This window comes from Eleutherodactylus coqui, chromosome 1, assembly GCF_035609145.1.
Source record: "Eleutherodactylus coqui strain aEleCoq1 chromosome 1, aEleCoq1.hap1, whole genome shotgun sequence".
In the NCBI taxonomy this organism is placed as follows: domain Eukaryota; kingdom Metazoa; phylum Chordata; class Amphibia; order Anura; family Eleutherodactylidae; genus Eleutherodactylus; species Eleutherodactylus coqui.
In genome coordinates, this window is record NC_089837.1 from 512,712,549 (window position 1) to 512,737,553 (window position 25,005).

Here is a 25,005-nt window from a genome sequence, read left to right on the forward strand (position 1 = left end):
GTTTGTCATGACCGATGCCCAACCTTTGGAAAGTTCCCGGGGTCCGGGGGATTAGGCTGGGGACTTCCGGCAACTGTCTCAAGAGCTTTCAGTGGGTGAGGAGGACGATGACGATGAGACAAAGTTGTCTATCAATGAGGTAGTAGTAAGGGCAGTAAGTCTGAGGGAGGAGCGCACAGAGGATTCGGAGGAAGAGCAGCTGGACGATGAGGTGACTGACCCCACCTGGTTTGCTAAGCATACTGAGGACAGGTCTTAAGAGGGGGAGGCAAGTGCAGCAGCAGGGCAGGTTGGAAGAAGCAGTGCGGTGGCCAGGGGTAGAGGCAGGGCCAGACCGAATAATCCACCAACTGTTTCCCAAAGCGCCCCCTCGCGCCATGCCACCCTGCAGAGGCCGAGGTGCTCAAAGGTGTGGCAGTTTTTCACTGAGAGTGCAGAAGACGACGAACTGTGGTGTGCAAGGTTTGTCCCGCCAAGATCAGCCGGGGAGCCACCACCACCAGCATGCGCAGGCATATGATGGCCAAGCACCCCACAAGGTGGGACGAAGGCCGTTCACTGCCTCCAGTTTGCACCACTGCCTCTCCCCCTGTGCCCCAACCTGCCACTGAGAACCAACCTCCCTCTCAGGACACAGGCACGACCATCTCCCGGCCTGCACCCACACGCTCACCTCCGCTGTCCTCGGCCCCATCCAGCAATGTCTCTCAGCGCAGCGTCGAGCCGTCGCTAGCGCAAGTGTTGGAGTGCAAGCGCAAGTACGCCGCCACGCACCCGCACGCACAAGCGTTAAACGTGCACATAGCCAAATTGATCAGCCTGGAGATTCTGCCGTATAGGCTTGTGGAAACGGAGGCTCTTAAAAACATAATGGCGGCGGCGTCCCACGCTACTCGGTTCCCAGTCGCCACTACTTTTCCAGATGTGCCGTCCCAGCCCTGCACGACCACGTCTCCCGCAACATTGCACGCGCCCTCACCAACGCAGTTACTGCCAAGGTCCACTTAACAACGGACACGTGGACAAGCACAGGGGGGCAGGGCCACTATATCTCCCTGACGGAACATTGGATGAATTTAGTGGAGGCTGGGACCGAGTCAGAGCCTGGGACCGCTCACGTCCTACCCACCCCCAGAATTGCGGGCCCCAGCTCAGTGCTGGTATCTGCAGCGGTGTATGCTTCCTCCACTAAACCACCCTCCTCCTCCTACGCAACCTCTGTCTCGCAATCAAGATGTGTCAGCAGCAGCACGTCGCCAGCACTCGGTGTCGCGCGGAGTGGCAGCACAGCGGTGGCCAAGCATCAGCAGGCCGTGCTGAAACTACTCAGCTTAGGAGAGAAGAGGCATACGGCCCACAAACTGCTGCAGGGTCTGACAGAGCAGACCGACCGCTGGCTTTCGCCGCTGAGCCTCCAACCGGGCATGGTCGTGTGTGACAACGGCCGTAACCTGGTGGCGGCTCTGCAGCTCGGGAGCCTCACGCACGTGCCATGCATGGCCAACGTCTTTAATTTGGTGGTTCAGCGGTTTCTGAAAAGCTACCCACGCTTGTCAGACCTGCTCGGAAAGGTGCGCCGGGTCAGGGCACATTTCCGCAAGTCCAACACGGACGCTGCCACCCTGCGGACCCTGCAACATTGGTTTAATCTGCCAGTGCACTGACTGCTGTGCGACGTTCCCACACGGTGGGACTCTACGCTCCACATGTTGGCCAGGCTCTATGAGCAGCGTAGAGCTATAGTGGAATACCAACTCCAACATGGGCGACGTAGTGGGAGTCAGCCTCCTCAATTCTTTACAGAAGAGTGGGCCTGGTAGGCAGACATCTGCTAGGTCCTTGGAAACTTTGAGGAGTCTACCCAGATGGTGAGCGGCGATGCTGCAATCATTAGCGTCACCATTCCTCTGCTATGTCTCTTGAGAAGTTCCCTGCAAAGCATAAAGGCAGACGCTTTGCGCTCGGAAACGGAGGCGGGGGTAGACAGTATGTCGCTGGATAGTCAGAGCACCCTCATGTCTATATCTCAGCGCGTTGAGGAGGAGGAGCATGAGGAGGATGAGGAGGAGGGGGAAGAGACAGCTTGGCCCACTGCTGAGGGTACCCATGCTGCTTGCCTGTCATCCTTTCAGCGTGTATGGCCTGAGGAGGAGGAGGAGGAGGATCCTGAAAGTGATCTTCCTAGTGAGGACAGCCATGTGTTGCGTACATGTACCCTGGCACACATGGCTGACTTCATGTTAGGATGCCTTTCTCATGACCCTCGCGTTACACGCATTCTGGCCACTACGGATTACTGGGTGTACACACTGCTCGACCCACGGTATAAGGAGAACCTTTCCACTCTCATACCTGAAGAGGAAAGGGGTTCGAGAGTGATGCTATACCACAGGACCCTGGCAGACAAACTGATGGTAAAATTCCCATCCAACAGCGCTAGTGGCAGAAGGCGCAGTTCCGAGGGCCAGGTAGCAGGGGAGGCGCGGAGATCAGGCAGCATGTACAGCGCAGGCAGGGGAACACTCTCCAAGGCCTTTGCCAGCTTTATGGCTCCCCAGCAAGACTGTGTCACTGCTCTGCAGTCAAGGCTGAGTCGGCGGGAGCACTGTAAAAGGATGGTGAGGGAGTACGTAGCCGATCGCATGACCGTCCTCCGTGACGCCTCTGCTCCCTACAACTACTGGGTGTCGAAGCTGGACACGTGGCCTGAACTCGCGCTGTATGCCCTGGAGGTGCTTGCTTGTCCTGCGGCTAGCGTCTTGTCAGAGAGGGTGTTTAGTGCGGCTGGGGGAATCATCACGGATAAGCGTACCCGCCTGTCAACGAACAGTGCCGACAGGCTTACTCTCATAAAAATGAACAAAGCCTGGATTTCCCCAGACTTCTCTTCTCCACCAGCGGACAGCAGCGGTACCTAAACAATACGTAGGCTGCACCCGCGGATGGAAGCATCGTGCTCTATCACCCTAAAAAACGGGGACCTTTTAGCTTCATCAATCTGTGTATTATATTCATCCTCCTCCTCCTGCTCCTCCTCCTGAAACCTCACGTAATCACGCCGAACGGGCAATGTTTCTTAGGCTCACAAGGATCAGTCATATTACTTTTGTAAACAATGTTTATACGTTTCAATTCTCATTAAAGCGTTGAAACTTGCACCTGAACCAATTTTTATTTTAACTGGGCTGCCTCCAGGCCTAGTTACAAATTAAGTCACAGTAACCAAAGCGATTCATGGGTTTCACCTGCCCTCTTGGTTGGGCATGGGCAATTTATCTGAGGTACATTACTACTGTTGGTACACCGATTTTTTTTGGCCCTCGCCTACAGTGTAATCCTAGTAATTTTTAAGGGCTTCGCCTGCACTCATGGTACAGCAAGGTGTGTGGGCTTGGCCTACACTTTTGCTAAATAAATGTAACTGGGGCCTTGTCTATACTGCAACTACTGAAATGTGAAAGAGACTGTTATTTCCCTAAACTGCTGCAATGGGAATGTTACTGTGGCCTGTCTGGACTGCTACTACTACTGAAATGGAACTAATACTGTGCTCCCCCTATAATGCTGCTAGTGATATGTTACTGGAGCCTGTCCCTAATGCTACCGCTGAAATGTTACTAATTCTGGGCTCTGCCTATACCGCAGCTAATGCTGTGTCACTGGGGTGTGGAAACTGAGACTTCCCAAAGACATGATGGCGGCGAGGCCATTTCCTACCAACGCAGTTACTGTTAAGGTGCATATAACCACGGACACGTGGAGAGGACACGTAGTGCCTCAAAAACATCCCCCTCCTCCTCCAACAGTGAAAACATTCTTGGCAAATACCTTTGCATTGGTCCGTCTGGTGGCAGTCCAAGAATTTCACCTTTAGGGCGAGCACCCACTGGCGTTTTTTTACCTGCGTTTTGCGTTTTTCCTGCACAGGCATAGAGATAACATGTGTTCCTGTCCACTGGCGTTTTTTTTGCGTTGCGTTTGCGTTTTTAACATTCGAACTGTCAGTTGCACATGTGTCCTTATTTTTCTCCTAATGCACTCATGAAAGTCAATGGAAATTAATGGAAAAGACGCGAAAACGCCGCGAAAAACGCACGGAAAAATCACGGGAAACGCGGCGAAAACGCTGCGTTTTTTTGCGAGCACCCACTGGCGTTTGCGTTTTCCGCGGGAAAAAAACGCAGCGTTTTCGCCGCGTTTCCCGCGATTTTTCCGCGCGTTTTTCGCGGCGTTTTCGCGGCTTTTCCATTAATTTCCATTGACTTTCATGGGTGCATTAGGAGAAAAATAAGGACACATATGCAACTGACAGTTCCTATGTTAAAAACGCAAACGCAACGCAAAAAAAACGCCAGTGGACAGGAACACATGTTATCTCTATGCCTGTGCAGGAAAAACGCAAAACGCAAAACGCAGGTAAAAAAACGCCAGTGGGTGCTCGCCCTTAACGACACAACAAGAGAGCCCCCCCACCATGCCCTGCCACGGCCCACTTAATCCTGGCCACATTCCGAAAACCAACTAAATAAAACCGCGCTACTAGGTCCGCAGTCGCCACCACATTCCCACCAACGCGGTAACTGTTAAGGTACATATTACCAGTCTGTCTGGGGCATGCACTGTGGGCCGAAGCCCACCTGTATTGTATCTGACGTTAGCTCTGCTGAGCAGGGCACTGCAATGGGATTTGTTTATGTACCCCTGGTGGGTTCCAGGAAGCCATCCATGCTTTTGGTCCACACGGACTTCACATTGGGGATTTGTACCTGCCTGTGTCTACTTATAAAGAACCCCAGTCTGACTGAGGCATGCAGTGTGGGCCGAAGCCCACCTGCATTTAATCTGACGTTACCTCAGCTGTGCTAGGCAATGCAATGGGATTTATTTATGTAACGCCGGTGGCTTCCTGGGACCCACCCATGCTGTTGGTCCACACGGAGTTGTACCTGCCTGTGTCTACTTATAAAGAACCCCAGTCTGACTGGGGCATGCAGTGTGGGCCGAAGCCCACCTGTATTTAATATGACGTTAGCTCTGCTGTCCAGGGCACTGCAATGGGATATATTTATGTACCGCCGGTGGGTTCCAGGGAGCAACCCATGCTGAATGTCCACAGGGACTTCACATTTCGGATTTGTACCTGCCAGTGTCTATGTATTAAAACCCCCCGTTAGACTGGGGCATGCAGTGTGGCCCGAAGCCCACCTGCATTTAATCTGACGTTACCTCAGCTGTGCTGGGCAATGCAATGGGATTTATTTAGGTAACGCTGGTGGCTTCCTGGGACCCACCCATGCTGTCGGTCCACACAGAGTTGTACCTGCCTGTTTCTACTTATAAAGAACCCCAGTCTGACTGGGGCATGCAGTGTGGCCCGAAGCCCACCTGCATTTAATCTGACGTTACCTGAGCTGTGCTGGGCAATGCAATGGGATTTATTTAGGTAACGCTGGTGGCTTCCTGGGACCCACCCATGCTGTCGGTCCACACGGAGTTGTACCTGCCTGTGTCTACTTATAAAGAACCCCAGTCTGACTGGGGCATGCAGTGTGGGCCGAAGCCCACCTGTATTTAATATGACGTTAGCTCTGCTGTCCAGGGCACTGCAATGGGATTTGTTTATGTACCGCCGGTGGGTTCCAGGGAGCCACCCATGCTGAATGTCCACAGGGACTTCACATTTCGGATTTGTACCTGCCAGTGTCTATGTATTAAAACCCCCCGTTAGACTGGGGCATGCAGTGTGGCCCAAAGCCCACCTGCATTTAATCTGACGTTACCTGAGCTGTGCTGGGCAATGCAATGGGATTTATTTAGGTAACGCTGGTGGCTTCCTGGGGCCCACCCATGCTGTCGGTCCACACGGAGTTGTACCTGCCTGTTTCTACTTATAAAGAACCCCAGTCTGACTGGGGCATGCAGTGTGGGCCAAAGCCCACCTGTATTTAATCTGACGTTAGCTCTACTATCCGGGGCACTGCATTGAGACAAACTACAGGAGCAATACAGCGCTAATGAGACGTGCACAGCTACGCTAGCATTGTAGTCCGCTGTAGGCACGCGATTGCTGAGGGTTTGTGCAGAGGCCTATGTCCTGGGTGCAGTGAAAGTCCGCTTCCTGCCTAGCATTGCTGAAGCTGTGGGCCGAGGCCTATGTCGTGGGCGCGGTGCAAGTCTGCCATGTTTGTCCGCTCAGATCAATTTTTTGTTCATGTCTTGGGCTTCCTAGGACCCACCTATGCTGTTGGTGCAAACTTAGTTCCCATCATGGTGTTTGACCTGTCTGGCACAAAGGCACTGACTGACTTGGGTAGAGGGCAGAGCGCTGACGGCTTTCCCCTTGCAGTGTGGATTGAGCTATGCGACACCTTGACAGAATGAATACTGTGTGGCACATGGATTCCCCTTTGCTATGCCCACGTTTGCAGCTCCTGACGGAGGTGGCACAGGATTGGAGTTCTCATTGCTTCTGTACAGCATTGTGGGCTATCGCCCCTCCCCTTTTAAAGAGGGTCGCTGCCTGGACTTGCCAACCCTCTGCAGTGTGTGCCTCCAGTTCCTCCTCTTGGCATACACACTTATAAATAGACATGAGGGTGGTGTGGCTATGAGGCCAGCGTGTGGCATGAGGGAAGCTGAAGGCTGTGCAGGGACACTTTGGTGTGCGCTGTGGACACTGGGTCGTGCGGGCAAGAAAGATTCCTTCATAGCGCAAATGTATTGCACTGAGTCATGTGCAAAACCGCTTATGGCTATGTGAAGCCGCCCTTGGGCCATATTTAAATGGGTGAGAGTGAGTTACGCTTGAGATTCTTGGGAGCAACACACATCGCAGTGCACTGCAGGTTACGGGTTTCATTCTTGTGCCAGATTTGCATAAAACTCGGACACGCAACAGTTTTTCCACCTTGGATCATCAGTCTGTGAGAAAATGCACTCATGTGAATAAACCTATTGAAATAAATTAGTTAATTTTTTGTGCATGTTGTGTCCATCCCGGACACAGAAAGAACCTGCACAGAAGTTTCAGAGGTGTGAATACGGCCTATGGGCTCTTTCCCACAAACGTTTATCGGCCGGCGTTTTTACCGCCGGTCGATATACGCTATCACCAGGGGCATAGAAGCTCGTAAACGGGCACACAAATCTAATGTGTGCCCGTTCACACGACATAGGCCCAGGCACATATACGCGGAGGTCACCATGCTGTCAGCCTTTTCTCCTCCCTCCCCATCACAGGCTCAGGGTGGAGGCGGAGCTGAGCACTGTCCCGTCCAGCCACCTCCCATTGATGGCTATGGACAAGGTGCAGGGAGAGGGCAGGAGCCTGTCCTATTTTTATTGTGTTTATGGACAAAAATCATCAATTATAGTCAATGGTAACGTGCATTCACTGCTTTTTTATACATGTTGCCAGGAGACAGTGGGGGGGAGCTAAAACAGTTGCTCCTCGTTTTGTTTTTTACACATGTGAACAAGGCAGTAATATGGATGCAAAAAATATACACATGCATCAAAAACGTATGGAACCCGCGCATACACACAGTGATAATGGGGCATTTTTCCCAGACCCTTACAGTCACTGGGTTCACTTGTCAGGGTAATAAAATATTCTAAGTACAGCACCAATCGGGCCCACCCCACTTGCCCGCTGCCGGCGATAAGAAGAAAACACCACACGGAGGTCTGGTATAGTTTCTCACACGGGACATGGCTCTCAGCTGTGTTTTATTACAGATTACATGAGATCTTATACCCTTTGTCCCATCCCCAGCAAGGGGTGATGGGCTAATAACCACATATGGGCAGTCCGGATTTTCGGCCTGAGACACTGAAAATTATGTACATAGTGGAACATCTTGATATCTTGTTTCTGGGAAAACGGCCAAGTACACGCGTCCTTCATGTCTGGTTCCGTATCTTCTCTGAATTTCTAGAACATCTCTCTCAGCCTTGTAAAGCCTTGGAATATCTGATGTTAAGGCGACATATAAGTTTTTTCTCTCATTTGGAATTGAATAAAACTTGCATATAGGTATAAAGCATAAAAAAACATATGGCAATATATATATATATATATATATATATATATATATATATATATATATATATATATACATCCTCACAAACCCCCCTAAAAAACTTAATATGGAGATCAAGCATCAGACCTTGCACTCTTCCTCGGTCGTCTCTCCCTTGCGTCAGGGTTTCTCCACTGCCCGTAAGTCCCTACTCCTAAAAGGGAGGAATCTCTACCTCACCTCAGAAGGAGGCCATGGATTCCCTGGGCTTATTTCCGGGCATCCATACCCTCTATCTGTACGAGTTAACACCCCACAGGGTGTGCCCTCGCCGGAACCTAAGGTCTTCTGCACTTTCCCTAGGCATATGGGAATTCCACTGACAGTCCATCTTATGAGACCGGGACAGGCGCAGTACTAGTCCATTTCTCCATTCTTCTGGTATCGTATCTGGTTGGCATTATCGGAACTGGCTCTTCATCTTTTTCAAACAAGGGAAATTTTGGTCACATTATCCAGTCCCTTACTCATACTCTTTTTGATCAAAGGGATAATACACATACAGGAAATTACATACCCCACCTCTTTCTGCTAAAATCATATCCAGGGCCACTCTATTTTGGAACGCCATGGATGCAGTGGGCCCTAACTGGTCAGCTAACCCTTGTAAAGCATCTCTGGTGTAGTTTACAAACCTCTGCTGATTGTAATAGATATAATTCATCCAATCTACATTATTATTAACAGTGAAAATAGCAAATAAGGACTCAAAAACCTGCTTTCTAGAATTAAATTAGTCTGGCACCCCCCTTGGCACTCCTATTGCATCTATGTATACATGTGGATCAAAGTTACCACCTGGAGCATCAACTTCTCTCTTAGCACGATGCGGTGTTGGATTCTCACCCTCAGTGTACTCTTCATATTGCACATTTGATTGTATTAATTTGTTCTGAAACAGGGGGCTAGTGTACAGTAGTCAAAGGTGTGTGTTAGAGGAATTGTACCACATTATAGCATGTAAAGGATATGCAGGATCATTAGTTTTTTTAGTGCGAAGTGTGGATCCAAGTGGGTTTTCCTTCGAGCTTGACTGCAGTTGGGGTGGTGAGCAACATCTGGTAGGGACATTCAAACAGGGTTTCTCGCTCAAACTTTTTCACATAGACCCTGTCACCTGGTTTCAGATTGTGACACTCATCTGTAGGACCTGGGAGAAAAGCAGAGACTGCAGAATGCATTATTGACAATTCCTTGGAGAGGCTCATGACAAAATTAACAAGAAAATCATTCACCAAACTCAGCTACTGTGGCATGTATCCTCCTAAGGAAAAAAAACTAATGGAAGACACTCAATTCAAAATGTGCCCGTTTCCTCTATTGTCTTTTGTATCTACTTTCCCCCTACTCCGCGGATGGTAGGGTGTGTGAAAAACCTGGAATATACCCAAAACAGACATGATGTGTTGCATTATTTCACCCGTGAAGTGTGTACCTTTGTTTGACTCAATCACTTCCGCCATATCTGCAGATTACCTCGTTCATGAGCTTCTGTGCGGTTACCTGCTTATTTACTTTGGTAACAGAGTAGGTCTTTAACCTGAAAAACATCAACAACAACAAGCACGTATTCAAGCTTTCCAACAAGTGGGAGCTGAGTGTAGCCAATTTGCAATCCCTGAAATGGGTAGAGTGGTCTAGGCAAGTGTGATGTGGCAAATTTACTTCTGCCCTGTTGCTTACGGCAAAGATCATGCAAAATTGGACAAATGATGCAGCAGCTACAGAAAACCAAGGAGCCACCCGTCCTCGTTCAAGCATCGACATCATTACTGCTTTGAGAGGTGCATCTTTCCGTGCGTCAGTTGGGCCATCATGGGGCACAGGGACTATGGTGGGCAAGTGCTGTTGACTGTTCACCATACGCCGTCCCTTTTTAGTCCATTTGTCTTTTTTCTTCCTTGCTGGCTTGTAACTGTAAAGTCTTTAGCATATTAAAGTTCAAATTTTTTATCAAAGTCCAAGATTTTTATCAAAGTCCAAGATTTTTATCAAAGTCCAAAGTTATTGTCAAATTCTTCTTTCTTCTTTCTTCCACGGCTTAAGGGCCGCTGCTTTTGCTGTGTGGTCTGTGATGGCGTTACCTCTTGCTTCTCTGGTGTAGGAATTGGTGTGAGCTTTCCACCTTGTCAGGTAGAAGTAGGGCCTCCATGAGACCGCTGCATCATTCTTAATTGGCTGTCCTGCTGAGGTAAAAAACTGTCTGGCCTTCCATGTTGGGCCGTAATCATGAGCTATGCCAAATGCATACCGGGAGTCAGTGTAAATGTTTGCCGTCTTACCTGTGGCCACTCTACACGCCTCCGTGAGTGCTTTTAGATCCGCTTCTTGTGCTGCGACATGCGGAGGCATTCTGCTTTTAGGACATCTTGCTGTGTAACCACTGTATATCCAGTGTGGAGTCGTCAATCACCCTGGGTACCATCTATAAAAAACAACTCAAAATATGCATTATTAACAAGGGCTTCCAGTAACTTTTTTAAAACTTAAATTTTCTTGTTGCATCAATGCTGGACAATCAGGCTGGTATTCTATTTCAAAAAGATCAGAATCTTGTTGCAAAAAAATTGAAAAAATTTAAAAATGGCTTGCAAAAAAATTTAAAAATGGCTGACTTGCAATACCTAGATCACCTATGCCTTCTCCTCCCCCCCTTTAAACCAGGGTACTCAATTGGAACAATAGTAGCCGGGTTTAAGTTAGTATAACATTGTAAAAAGATTTGATGGAAGCAAATAAGGCCTGTAAGATGTTAGCACCTATAACAGAAACATGAGTTACATCAGGGCAGAATAATCTACAAAACATCTATTAATATTTGAAATGTGATATTCCTTTAAGTGAATTCATTATTAGTCTGTTCCTGCATGCAATGTCTTATCAAAATCTGAGACAGGAGAAAAAAAACAAAACAAAACAAAAACTTTTACTAGCTGCTCAAGCTCCTCACCCCTCCCTTGTGGACAAGAGGGATGAAACATTACTACGTACTATTACATCATCTAGCTCCACCCCTTCGATATTGGTTCCATGCGTCCGTCTTCTCAGCTTAATTTCAGCTTAACAGTCTACACGTCCACATCTCAACCAAGCAAAGTCCCATGCATGGGGAGGACTTTTATTCCCAGTCATTACCTGCATCACACATTCCACGCAGCCCGAACACGGGTCACTAACTCTCATCCATCCATGCTCTCAAGTCTGCTCCGTCACCCCCTATTGAAGGTGTACCAGTACATACAGATGCACAGACAAAAAAAGTTTGACAAACAAACATACATCAGTTGGAAAACATTGAGGTGAGTGCTATAATGTTTATAAAGTACATGATTCTATTGAGATGAGATTGTGAATGAGCGCTATCTTTGACAAATTATGTGAAAAAAGTTTGCTGAGTGACTGAGATATTCTATATTTCTTATCTACTGAAGCTATTATATGCTGTATTAAACGCTGAAGTGTTTTAGTTTCTGTGACCCTGAATTTGGAGTGAATTCTGATAGCCCCCACCTTTTTTAAACAAACTGTTATCTCTCTACGAATATGAAACACAGACTGCACAGCCCTGCATTTGAACTCATAATTAACACATATGCTGGGACCTTGCAACATTCATTTTCAACCCCTGTATAAGTAAGAATATACCTTAGAATGCTAGGTTTCCTGCCTACTAAGACGGTATAATTAATTAAATTCATTTCAATTCATTTTAAGCAAGCAGAGACATTAACCAAGGTTGTTATTGCATTTTCTCTCTCGCTGTTATCTTCTTGACCTTGAAGACTGCAGCTACATGTCAACAAGCCTTCTCCCCTAAAAGCAAGCTCAGTGAACTATTTGCACTATTTGCACATACAGTATATACATATATACACATATATATCCATATCTATTATCTATCTTGTATTATACACATTTTCATCTCTCTTTGCCAACAAATCACATGCATTGTAACTTTCTTATCGACTTGCTTGTTTCTCATACTTCTCTCCCTTACCTAACTGCCAACATAACCTTTAATAGACACTCTCCCGACACCCTCTTGATCACTTACTGTACTTTTCAACATTTCACTTACGGATACTTTCTTAAACAAATAATGTGTACATACAGCTTTCTCTGACTGTCTCTCTCTCTCCTCCTCCTCCTCCAGCACTGTCTAGCAAACCTTGATCTTCCAAGGCACCTCTCGGTCCTAAAGACCTCCCTCCCAGACACCATTTTGTAATCTGCCGTGCGGGTCGGTGTCACACATTTTCATTAGAGTTTTCTTACATTCTACAAATTCATCCACACGGCGGCAGCCCTTGAGGTGCTCTGTCTTCTTTAATAAGATCTTACGCATATTACAACAACAACAACAATAATAATAACACGCTCCATAGAGTGCATCCTTCTGACCCGAATTGTCAGCCCCTTATATATGGCAAGACAACCGAAGGCATCTTCTTCTTATGGAACCAGTCCCAAAGAGTGCATCCCTCTCAGCTAAACCATCAACAACTAAACTAAACTAAAACGGAGGGTTCCTTCGTCTATGGGACCTGTCTTACAGAGTGCTTCCCTCTCCTCTAAACCATTAACGACTAAATAAACTCAAACGGAGGGTTCCTTCGTCTGTGAGACCAAATGAAAAGTAAGAGAAAAAAAAACTTCTGCAGATACAACAAACAATCAAACAATCTCCACTATCGCTAAAACGCTACGGACTTCAAAGTACAAATAGACTACAGACTAGTTTCTGGGTGACCGATTGGTGCGCATATCACGGTCAGTGGTCCATGACGGCAAACCCGGAGCCCACACGAGTTACCGTGTAGAACTCTTAACCCAACCCGTCCGGTCACAAACCACAGATAGTCAGTCCTGCTGCAAGACTTCGCAGTGTAAAACACAACATAAATATATGTTTGTCTTACCTGGAGTTCTGTGAGTTGATCAGGCTCGGTTTGCAGCAGGACGGCTTCTCAGTGGCGTGGATCCGGGTGAATTGCGCTGTAAGCTCCTGGTTTTACCGCCCCAGTTGGTTGCGCCATTTGTCAGGGTAATAAAATATTCTAAGTACAGCACCAATCGGGCCCACCCCACTTGCCCGCTGCCGGCGATAAGAAGAAAACACCACACGGAGGTCTGGTATAGTTTCCTACACGGGACATGGCTCTCAGCTGTGTTTTATTACAGATTACATGAGATCTTATACCCTTTGTCCCATCCCCAGCAAGGGGTGATGGGCTAATAACCACATATGGGCAGTCCGGATTTTCGGCCTGAGACACTGAAAATTATGTACATAGTGGAACATCTTGATATCTTGTTTCTGGGAAAACGGCCAAGTACACGCGTCCTTCATGTCTGGTTCCGTATCTTCTCTGAATTTCTAGAACATCTCTCTCAGCCTTGTAAAGCCTTGGAATATCTGATGTTAAGGCGACATATAAGTTTTTTCTCTCATTTGGAATTGAATAAAACTTGCATATAGGTATAAAGCATAAAAAAACATATGGCAATATATATATATATATATATATATATATATATATATATATATATATATATATATATATATATATATATATATATATGTATGTATATATATATATATATATATATATATATATATATATATATATATACATCCTCACAAACCCCCCTAAAAAACTTAATATGGAGATCAAGCATCAGACCTTGCACTCTTCCTCGGTCGTCTCTCCCTTGCGTCAGGGTTTCTCCACTGCCCGTAAGTCCCTACTCCTAAAAGGGAGGAATCTCTACCTCACCTCAGAAGGAGGCCATGGATTCCCTGGGCTTATTTCCGGGCATCCATACCCTCTATCTGTACGAGTTAACACCCCACAGGGTGTGCCCTCGCCGGAACCTAAGGTCTTCTGCACTTTCCCTAGGCATATGGGAATTCCACTGACAGTCCATCTTATGAGACCGGGACAGGCGCAGTACTAGTCCATTTCTCCATTCTTCTGGTAACGTATCTGGTTGGCATTATCGGAACTGGCTCTTCATCTTTTTCAAACAAGGGAAATTTTGGTCACATTATCCAGTCCCTTACTCATACTCTTTTTGATCAAAGGGATAATACACATACAGGAAATTACATACCCCACCTCTTTCTGCTAAAATCATATCCAGGGCCACTCTATTTTGGAACGCCATGGATGCAGTGGGCCCTAACTGGTCAGCTAACCCTTGTAAAGCATCTCTGGTGTAGTTTACAAACCTCTGCTGATTGTAATAGATATAATTCATCCAATCTACATTATTATTAACAGTGAAAATAGCAAATAAGGACTCAAAAACCTGCTTTCTAGAATTAAATTAGTCTGGCACCCCCCTTGGCACTCCTATTGCATCTATGTATACATGTGGATCAAAGTTACCACCTGGAGCATCAACTTCTCTCTTAGCACGATGCGGTGTTGGATTCTCACCCTCAGTGTACTCTTCATATTGCACATTTGATTGTATTAATTTGTTCTGAAACAGGGGGCTAGTGTACAGTAGTCAAAGGTGTGTGTTAGAGGAATTGTACCACATTATAGCATGTAAAGGATATGCAGGATCATTAGTTTTTTTAGTGCGAAGTGTGGATCCAAGTGGGTTTTCCTTCGAGCTTGACTGCAGTTGGGGTGGTGAGCAACATCTGGTAGGGACATTCAAACAGGGTTTCTCGCTCAAACTTTTTCACATAGACCCTGTCACCTGGTTTCAGATTGTGACACTCATCTGTAGGACCTGGGAGAAAAGCAGAGACTGCAGAATGCATTATTGACAATTCCTTGGAGAGGCTCATGACAAAATTAACAAGAAAATCATTCACCAAACTCAGCTACTGTGGCATGTATCCTCCTAAGGAAAAAAAACTAATGGAAGACACTCAATTCAAAATGTGCCCGTTTCCTCTATTGTCTTTTGTATCTACTTTCCCCCTACTCCGCGGATGGTAGGGTGTGTGAAAAACCTGGAATATACCCAAAACAGACATGATGTGTTGCATTATTTCACCCGTGAAGTGTGTACCTTTGTTTGACTCAATCACTTCCGCCATATCTGCAGATTACCTCGTTCATGAGCTTCTGTGCGGTTACCTGCTTATTTACTTTGGTAACAGAGTAGGCCTTTAACCTGAAAAACATCAACAACAACAAGCACGTATTCAAGTTTTCCAACAAGTGGGAGCTGAGTGTAGCCAATTTGCAATCCCTGAAATGGGTAGAGTGGTCTAGGCAAGTGTGATGTGGCAAATTTACTTCTGCCCTGTTGCTTACGGCAAAGATCATGCAAAATTGGACAAATGATGCAGCAGCTACAGAAAACCAAGGAGCCACCCGTCCTCGTTCAAGCATCGACATCATTACTGCTTTGAGAGGTGCATCTTTCCGTGCGTCAGTTGGGCCATCATGGGGCACAGGGACTATGGTGGGCAAGTGCTGTTGACTGTTCACCATACGCCGTCCCTTTTTAGTCCATTTGTCTTTTTTCTTCCTTGCTGGCTTGTAACTGTAAAGTCTTTAGCATATTAAAGTTCAAATTTTTTATCAAAGTCCAAGATTTTTATCAAAGTCCAAGATTTTTATCAAAGTCCAAAGTTATTGTCAAATTCTTCTTTCTTCTTTCTTCCACGGCTTAAGGGCCGCTGCTTTTGCTGTGTGGTCTGTGATGGCGTTACCTCTTGCTTCTCTGGTGTAGGAATTGGTGTGAGCTTTCCACCTTGTCAGGTAGAAGTAGGGCCTCCATGAGACCGCTGCATCATTCTTAATTGGCTGTCCTGCTGAGGTAAAAAACTGTCTGGCCTTCCATGTTGGGCCGTAATCATGAGCTATGCCAAATGCATACCGGGAGTCAGTGTAAATGTTTGCCGTCTTACCTGTGGCCACTCTACACGCCTCCGTGAGTGCTTTTAGATCCGCTTCTTGTGCTGCGACATGCGGAGGCATTCTGCTTTTAGGACATCTTGCTGTGTAACCACTGTATATCCAGTGTGGAGTCGTCAATCACCCTGGGTACCATCTATAAAAAACAACTCAAAATATGCATTATTAACAAGGGCTTCCAGTAACTTTTTTAAAACTTAAATTTTCTTGTTGCATCAATGCTGGACAATCAGGCTGGTATTCTATTTCAAAAAGATCAGAATCTTGTTGCAAAAAAATTGAAAAAATTTAAAAATGGCTTGCAAAAAAATTTAAAAATGGCTGACTTGCAATACCTAGATCACCTATGCCTTCTCCTCCCCCCCTTTAAACCAGGGTACTCAATTGGAACAATAGTAGCCGGGTTTAAGTTAGTATAACATTGTAAAAAGATTTGATGGAAGCAAATAAGGCCTGTAAGATGTTAGCACCTATAACAGAAACATGAGTTACATCAGGGCAGAATAATCTACAAAACATCTATTAATATTTGAAATGTGATATTCCTTTAAGTGAATTCATTATTAGTCTGTTCCTGCATGCAATGTCTTATCACAATCTGAGACAGGAGAAAAAAAACAAAACAAAACAAAAACTTTTACTAGCTGCTCAAGCTCCTCACCCCTCCCTTGTGGACAAGAGGGATGAAACATTACTACGTACTATTACATCATCTAGCTCCACCCCTTCGATATTGGCTCCATGCGTCCGTCTTCTCAGCTTAATTTCAGCTTAACAGTCTACACGTCCACATCTCAACCATATATATATATATATATATATATATATATATATATATATATATATATATATACATCCTCACACACTTACATGTGCAGTTTTTGTCGCAGACCAATGGTGCTTATGAACAATAGTTGCGGCGCGTCCGGCTCTGGTGGGATTCTCTTACAATGCTCTTGCATGGTGTGGGAGTGGGTTCTGTGCTTGTTTTCTAACACTCATTGTATTTAATAGGAGTTTTAAATTCTACCAGTTGGGTCACCTCGCATTTTTTTCAGCCATGTAAAAAACGGATTGCAATCAGATGACACAAAAACTGATGTAAAACGCCCCACAGAGACATCAGTATTCACAGAATAACATCACACTGGATGTATAGCATCAGACATGAGGTTCTCAGTAATGGGACCCCCGGCCTCACTCTGCGTCTCCCACCGCTGATCTTATATGTTAGTAACAGATGGCCAGGAGTCATGAGTGTCTTCGTTAACCCTATCATCTCTCCTTTTAGCCTTTTAGTGGGCTCTATCGTCACTGCCCGTGTGAGAGTGGACTTTTATGTGAAAAGGATACATCCATAAACAAGACCTACAAAATCAAAATGCTCTTCAAGGAACAAAGGAAAATGTCGACTGAGGACAAGTTCAAATTGCTCTTCAGTGACCCAAACAGAAGAATCTGTAAAAAGCCAATCACAGCAAATAACTCAATCTAAGAGCTGAGAAAGTATCTGCCGGTATCTACACGGATCTACAAAAGGTTGTCAGTCTTAGGGCTTATGCACACGAACGTATATTGGCCAGCATTTACACTGCAGGCCAATGTATGCTACTATCTTATGCATTGGTTTCCAATGCATCAGATCACAAAGGTGATCTTCCTGGCTGTACTACAGTCACTGCCATTGATTCCTATGGGAGCCAATGACAGCGGTCGGATAAGGGAGGTTGGAGTGAGTTTAGCAGCGTGACTGCTAAACTCCCTCCCCCTTCTCCTCTTTGCCCCTTGCTGCTCTTTGCAAGGGGGGTGGGGCAGGGTGGAGCTAATCTCCACCTCCTCCCATTGCTGGCTGTGGACAATGGGCGGGGAGAGTGAGCTTAGCTCCACCCCGTCCCACCCACTCCCATTGCAAACAGCTGGAGTGGAGGAAAGAGGAGGTGAGTCAGCAAGGGGGAGAGAAGGGGGTGGCAGCTTAGCAGAGCTAAGCTGTCTCCGCCATCTGATGGCATATACGCCGAGCCTGTGCATCAGATCATAGCATATATCGGCCGGTCTTGAAAATGTCAACCAATATACGCTCATGTGAATAAGCCCTTAAGGAAATAAAGTTTGTACAATTTCCTACTAAGTTTTGTGTTTTCTCCCTGCTTTCAAGAGCTCTGCTTGCTGTAAGTAAATGAAAACCCTAATATTCAGAGACTTCTTTCACACCAGCATTTTATCGCAACTATTTAGCCACGATAAAACGTCAGCCGAAAAATCCACTACCATGTGAAGCATTGGATTCCAATGTATTCATTCACATGGGTGAATTATAGGCATCTGAAAAATACAGCGCCATAAAATCTTCAAATCGACGACCACTTCCGGTTGCCAATTTTTCTTGCAGCATTAAAAGATAGGCCTTGAGGCTCCGATATATATTCCTATGGGAGCTGAAAAAAATGGGAGAGGGAGGGAGTTTACCTGCATCTGCCGCTCGATAACGAAGACAGCTGGCTCTATTAAAGCTATTTCAGCTAGTAGAAGCCATTTTGCCGATTGACAGAATTCTGCACAGCAGCGTATTTTTTTATGCAATACCCCCGTGTGGATGGATGAGAAAACACTAATTAATTTTGGGATTAGACTTTCAGCTACGTGTAGCCAACATGAAGACACACGCTCGTGTGAAAGAGGCTGAGAAGCCGTCACCTTGTCTGGCTCACACAGCAGCAGTTTGTCATAATGTATCAGCCAGGAGTCTAGAACAGGAGTAAGGGCTCATGCCCACGGCTGTGTGCGCAAAATGCTGCGGGTCTCCCACACCATTCTACACATTACATTACACTTTTTTTTTTTTTTTTTTAATTCTCTGCTCTGAACAGAATGGAAACACTGTCCATATGCAATGTATTGGGTATGATACACAGAGAAATGGAGCATGCTGCGATTTATTTCTTTTGTGTATCAATACATAGTGTCCACAGACAGATGTGCATGGTGCAATGAAAGTCCATTGACTTTCATTGACTCCACTCACCGTTTATCATGCGTGCGTGCAACGCCCATTTGATATGCAGTAAAAACACAGTCGTGGACATGAGCCCAAAGAGTTCATTCACGCAGGGCCTAAATACACTATATTATCTGGATATTATGGAGTGTATAGATTTCAATATGTTGTTTCACATCTGAGTATGTTTCATATGATTTACAGTCCCTTACAAAAACGCAGCGTGTCCTGTTTTGATGCATATTATGCAGAGAAGTAGGCCATATAAATGATTGTGACTGCACACATATGCAGTGAATATTTATGACCCATGCATATTTGCGCATCAAAACAATGGACCTGGCCTGTGTTTCTTTTGCTCCTATTAATACACAAGTAATTTTATTAGGAAACTATAGTACCAATGTTTCTAGTAGTGCAATGTCCCACACAGCTGTGCTACATGGTACATCCGTTATGATTCCCACACATCACACACACAGCTCTCCTACATCCATCCTGATTTCCACACATTACACACACAGCATGTTACATACACAGCTGTACTACATGCATGCTCACCCCACATATTACACACACAACTGTACTACATCCATCCTGACCCCTCACATCGCACACACAGGTCTACTACAACAATCCCCATCCCCACCCACACATTACACACAGCTGTACTACACCCATCCTGACCCCACACATGACACACACAGCACATTACACACACAGCTATGCTACTAATACATGGTACATGCATTATGATCCCCACACAAACAACTCTGCTACATCCATCCTGACCCCAAAAATTACACACACAGCTGTACTACATGCATCCTGATTTGGACATATGACACACACAGCTGTAGTACATCCACCCTGATCCCACACATTACACACACAGCACATAGCACATACACCTCTACAACATCCATCCTGACCCTCCATATTACACTCACAGCACATAGCACATACACCTCTACTACATCCATCCTAATCCCCACATATGACACACACAGAAAATTACACATACTGCTCTACTACATCCATCCTGACCCCACACGTGGCACACATAGCACATTACACACACAGCTGTGCTACATGGTACACACATTATGATCCCCACACATTACACACATACCCCTACTACATCCATCTCGATTCCCACACATTACACTTACACAGCATATTACACACAAAGCTCTACTACATCCATCCTGATTCGCACACATGACACACACGGCTGTATTACATCCATCCTGACTCCACACATTACATACATAGCACATTACAGCTGTGCTACATGCTACATGCATTATGATTTCCACACATTACACACACATGTCTACTACATCCATCTTGATTCCCACACCTTACACACACAGCACATTCCACACACAGCTCTTCTACATCCATCCTGATTTCCACACACAGCTGTACTACATCCATCCTGACCCCACACATAACACACATCTGTGCTACATGGTACACACATTATGATCCCCACACATTACACACATATCTTTATTACATCCATCCTGATTCCCACACATTACACACACAGCTCCGCTACTTCCATCCTGATTCGCACACATGACACACACGGCTGTAGTACATCCATCCTGACCCCACACATTACACATAGCATATTACACACATACAATTGCACTACATCCTTCCTGACCCCACATATGAAACACATAGCACATTACACACAGCTGTGCTATATGGTACATGCATTATGATTCCCACACATTACACACACACACACACACATCTCTGCTACATCCATTGTGATTGCCACACATTACACATGCAGCACATTACATACACAGCTCTACTACTTACATCCTGACCCCACACATTAAACACACAGCACATTACATACACACCTCCACTACATCCATCCTAATACCCAAACATGACACATACAGCACATTACACACACAGTTCTACTACATCCATCCTGACCCCACACATGGCACACACCGTACATTGCACACACAGCTCTACTACATGCCCCCTGATTCCCATACTATCACAAAAAGCACATTACACACAACTCTACTATATACACCTGACCCCACAAATTACACACACGGCTCTACTACATCCATCCTGATTTCCTCATGACACACACAGCACGTTGCACACACAACTCTACTACATCCATCCTCTACTATATCCACCAGACCTCACAAATTACACACACAACTCTACTACATCAATCCTGAGTCCCACACATTACACACACATCATATTACACACAGCTTTGCTACATGCATCCTTATTCACACACATGACACATGCAACACCTTACACACACAGCTCTACTACATCCATCCTGATTCCCAAAAACAGCACATTACATCCTGATTCCAACATATTACACACACAGCATATTACACACAGCTTTGCTAGATGCATCCTGATTCACACACATTACGCACACAGCTCTACTACATCCATTCTGACCCCACACATTACACACACAGCTCTACTACATACACCCTAATCCCCAAACATGACACATGCAGCACATTACACACACACAGCTCTTCTACATCCATCCTAATTCCCACAAACAGCATATTACACACACAGCTGTGCTACATGGTACACACGTTATGATCCCCACACATTACAAACATATCTCTACTACATCCACCTAGTTTCCCACACATTAGACACACAGCACGTTACACACACAGCTCTACTACATCTATCCTGACCCCACATTTTATTTTCACAGCACATTACACATATAGCTCTACTACACCCATCCTGATTCGCACACATGACATATATGGTTGTAGTACATCCATCCTGACCCCACACATTACACACACAGCACATTGCACACACAGCTCTACTATTTCCATCCTGACCCCACACATTACACACTCAGCACATTACGCACGAAAATTCACTACATCCATCCTGATTCCCACACATGACACACACAGCACATTACACGCACAGCTCTACTACATGCACACTGATTCCCACACATTACACACATAGCATATTACACACACAGCTCTAATACATACATCCTGATTTACACACATTACACACAAAGCTCTACTGCATGCATCCTGATTTACACGCATGTGCATATTATGGAGTGTATAAATTTCAGGCCTCGGTCAGACTGGCGTTTTTTCACGTGATTTGCGGATCACATGACGGATGCGCATCCGCAAATCGTGTAACCGGGGCCGACGATTCGCCGAAAAATGCAGCCAGCTCCATTGAAAGCAATGGGTTGCCGGCGAGCGCTGGATGAATTTTCGGGAAGGGCTTAAAAATATAAGCCCTTCCCTGAAAAGCATCCTGAAATGTGTAAAAATAAAAAAAAAATGATACTCACCTTTTCCCTGCAGCCGGAGTTCAGCCGCGGCCGGCCGGCAGTTCTCCTGAACTGCTCTGTGTAGTATTCAGCAGGCGGGGATTTAAAATCCCTGCCTGCTGAATGGGCTGCCTCTGATTGGTCACAGCCCTCACCAATCAGAGTCAGCTCTCACTCACCCATTCATGAATTCATGAATGGGTGAGTGAGTGCTGCCTCTGATTGGCTGAGAGCAGGGACCAATCAGGGGCAGCTCTCAGCTATTGAATGACGGCACACACATAGCTCTACTATATGCATCCTGATTTATACACATCACACACACACAGCTGTAATACATCCATGCTAATTTCCAGACATCACCAGCTCAGCAGACTCCTGAATACAGTGACGAGCCCCTGGTCATGTGATCCCTGTCATCACAGGTTCTGGTGGCTGCTGTTGGCTTATCCAGTATACAGTACTTTCTTACAAACTGCACAATGGCGCCTCCCACAGCAGTGATATCACTGCAGGTCATTCAGCCCACCAGATCTCTTTTACCAAACTATGCAATGGCTCCTCACACAGCAGTGACATCAAAACAGGTCCTTCAGCCCACCGGATATCTTTACTAGAGATGAGCGAACGTGTTCGTCCGAGCTTGATATTCGTGCGAATATTAGGGTGTTCGGGATGTTCGTTATTCGCAACGAACACCATGCGGTGTTCGGGTTACTTTCACTTCCTTCCCTGAGACGTTAGCGCGCTTTTCTGGCCAATTGAAAGACAGGGAAGGCATTACAACTTCCCCCTGTGACGTTCAAGCCCTATACCACCCCCTGCTGTGAGTGGCTGGGGAGATCAGATGTCACCCGAATATAAAAGTCGGCCCCTCCCGCGGCTCGCCTCAGATGCCTTGTGAGTTAGATGAGGGACAGTGCTGCTGGTACCGGAGCTGCTGTAGGGAGAGAAATAGCAGTTAGTGTAGGCTTCAAGAACCCCAAAGGTCCTTATTAGGGCCAGTAATACCTGTGTGTAGGCTGCTGTTAGCAGTGACTTTTTTTTTATTTTTAAATCGCCTCTGCAGAGCGTTGCACCCGGCATTAGGGACAGAAGTGTTGGATAGGCAGGGAGAGTGTTAGGAGTGAGTGTAGCCTTCAAGAACCTCAACGGTCCTTTCTAGGGCCATATTTAACCGTGTGCAGTACTGTCCAGGCTGCTGTTAGCAGTGCTGCATTTTTTTTTCTTCTCAAAATCGCCTCTGCAGAGCATTGCACCCTCCATTGATACTACAGGGAAAGAATTGTGTAGGCAGGGCCACAACACAGTTATTATTCATTGAATATACGCAGTGGGTCTTTTGGTGTAAAAAAAGGGAAACAAAATCTATTTGTCCTGCCTCTGTCCGTCCTAAGGGCTGTGGACACGTGTGAGCTGCGTGTACAACGTTAAAAAATCAGACGCACCCAGCTACGGTTTACTGCTGGCTTCGCCATTTGCTTTCCTTAATTGGGAAAAAAATACCTGCTCTGCCAGAGTTAATAACTCTGCTACCCTCAAGTTCTGTGACACATTAGCAGGGACACAGCACAGTTATTAAACTTAGATTATTCATTGAATATACGCAGTGGGTCCTTTTGGTGTAAAAAAAGGGAAACTAAATCTATTTGTCCTGCCTCTGTCCGTCCTAAGGGCTGTGGACACGTGTGAGCTGCGTGTACAACGTTAAAAAATCAGACGCACCCAGCTACGGTTTACTGCTGGCTTCGCCATTTGCTTTCCTTAATTGGGAAAAAAATACCTGCTCTGCCAGAGTTAATAACTCTGCTACCCTCAAGTTCTGTGACACATTAGCAGGGACACAGCACAGTTATTAAACTTAGATTATTCATTGAATATACGCAGTGGGTCCTTTTGGTGTAAAAAAAGGGAAACTAAATCTATTTGTCCTGCCTCTGTCCGTCCTAAGGGCTGTGGACACGTGTGAGCTGCGTGTACAACGTTAAAAAATCAGACGCACCCAGCTACGGTTTACTGCTGGCTTTGCCATTTGCTTTCCTTAATTGGGAAAAAAATACCTGCTCTGCCAGAGTTAATAACTCTGCTACCCTCAAGTTCTGTGACACATTAGCAGGGACACAGCACAGTTATTAAACTTAGATTATTCATTGAATATACGCAGTGGGTCCTTTTGGTGTAAAAAAAGGGAAACAAAATCTATTTGTCCTGCCTCTGTCCGTCCTAAGGGCTGTGGACACGTGTGAGCTGCGTGTACAACGTTAAAAAATCAGACGCACCCAGCTACGGTTTACTGCTGGCTTCGCCATTTGCTTTCCTTAATTGGGAAAAAAATACCTGCTCTGCCAGAGTTAATAACTCTGCTACCCTTAAGTTCTGTGACACATTAGCAGGGACACAGCACAGTTATTAAACTTAGATTATTCATTCAATAGAGGCAGTGGGGCCTTTCGTTTTCAAAAAAGGGAAAAAATTATATTTGGCCTGCAGTCTTGCGCCAATTTATTTCCTGCCTGTGAAATCAAATCACTGGTAATACAGCATGCTGAGGGGTAGGGGTAGGCCTAGAGGACGTGGACGCGGCCGAGGACGCGGAGGCCCAAGTCAGGGTGTGGGCACAGGCCGAGCTCCTGATCCAGGTGTGTCGCAGCCGACTGCTGCGCGATTAGGAGAGAGGCACGTTTCTGGCGTCCCCACATT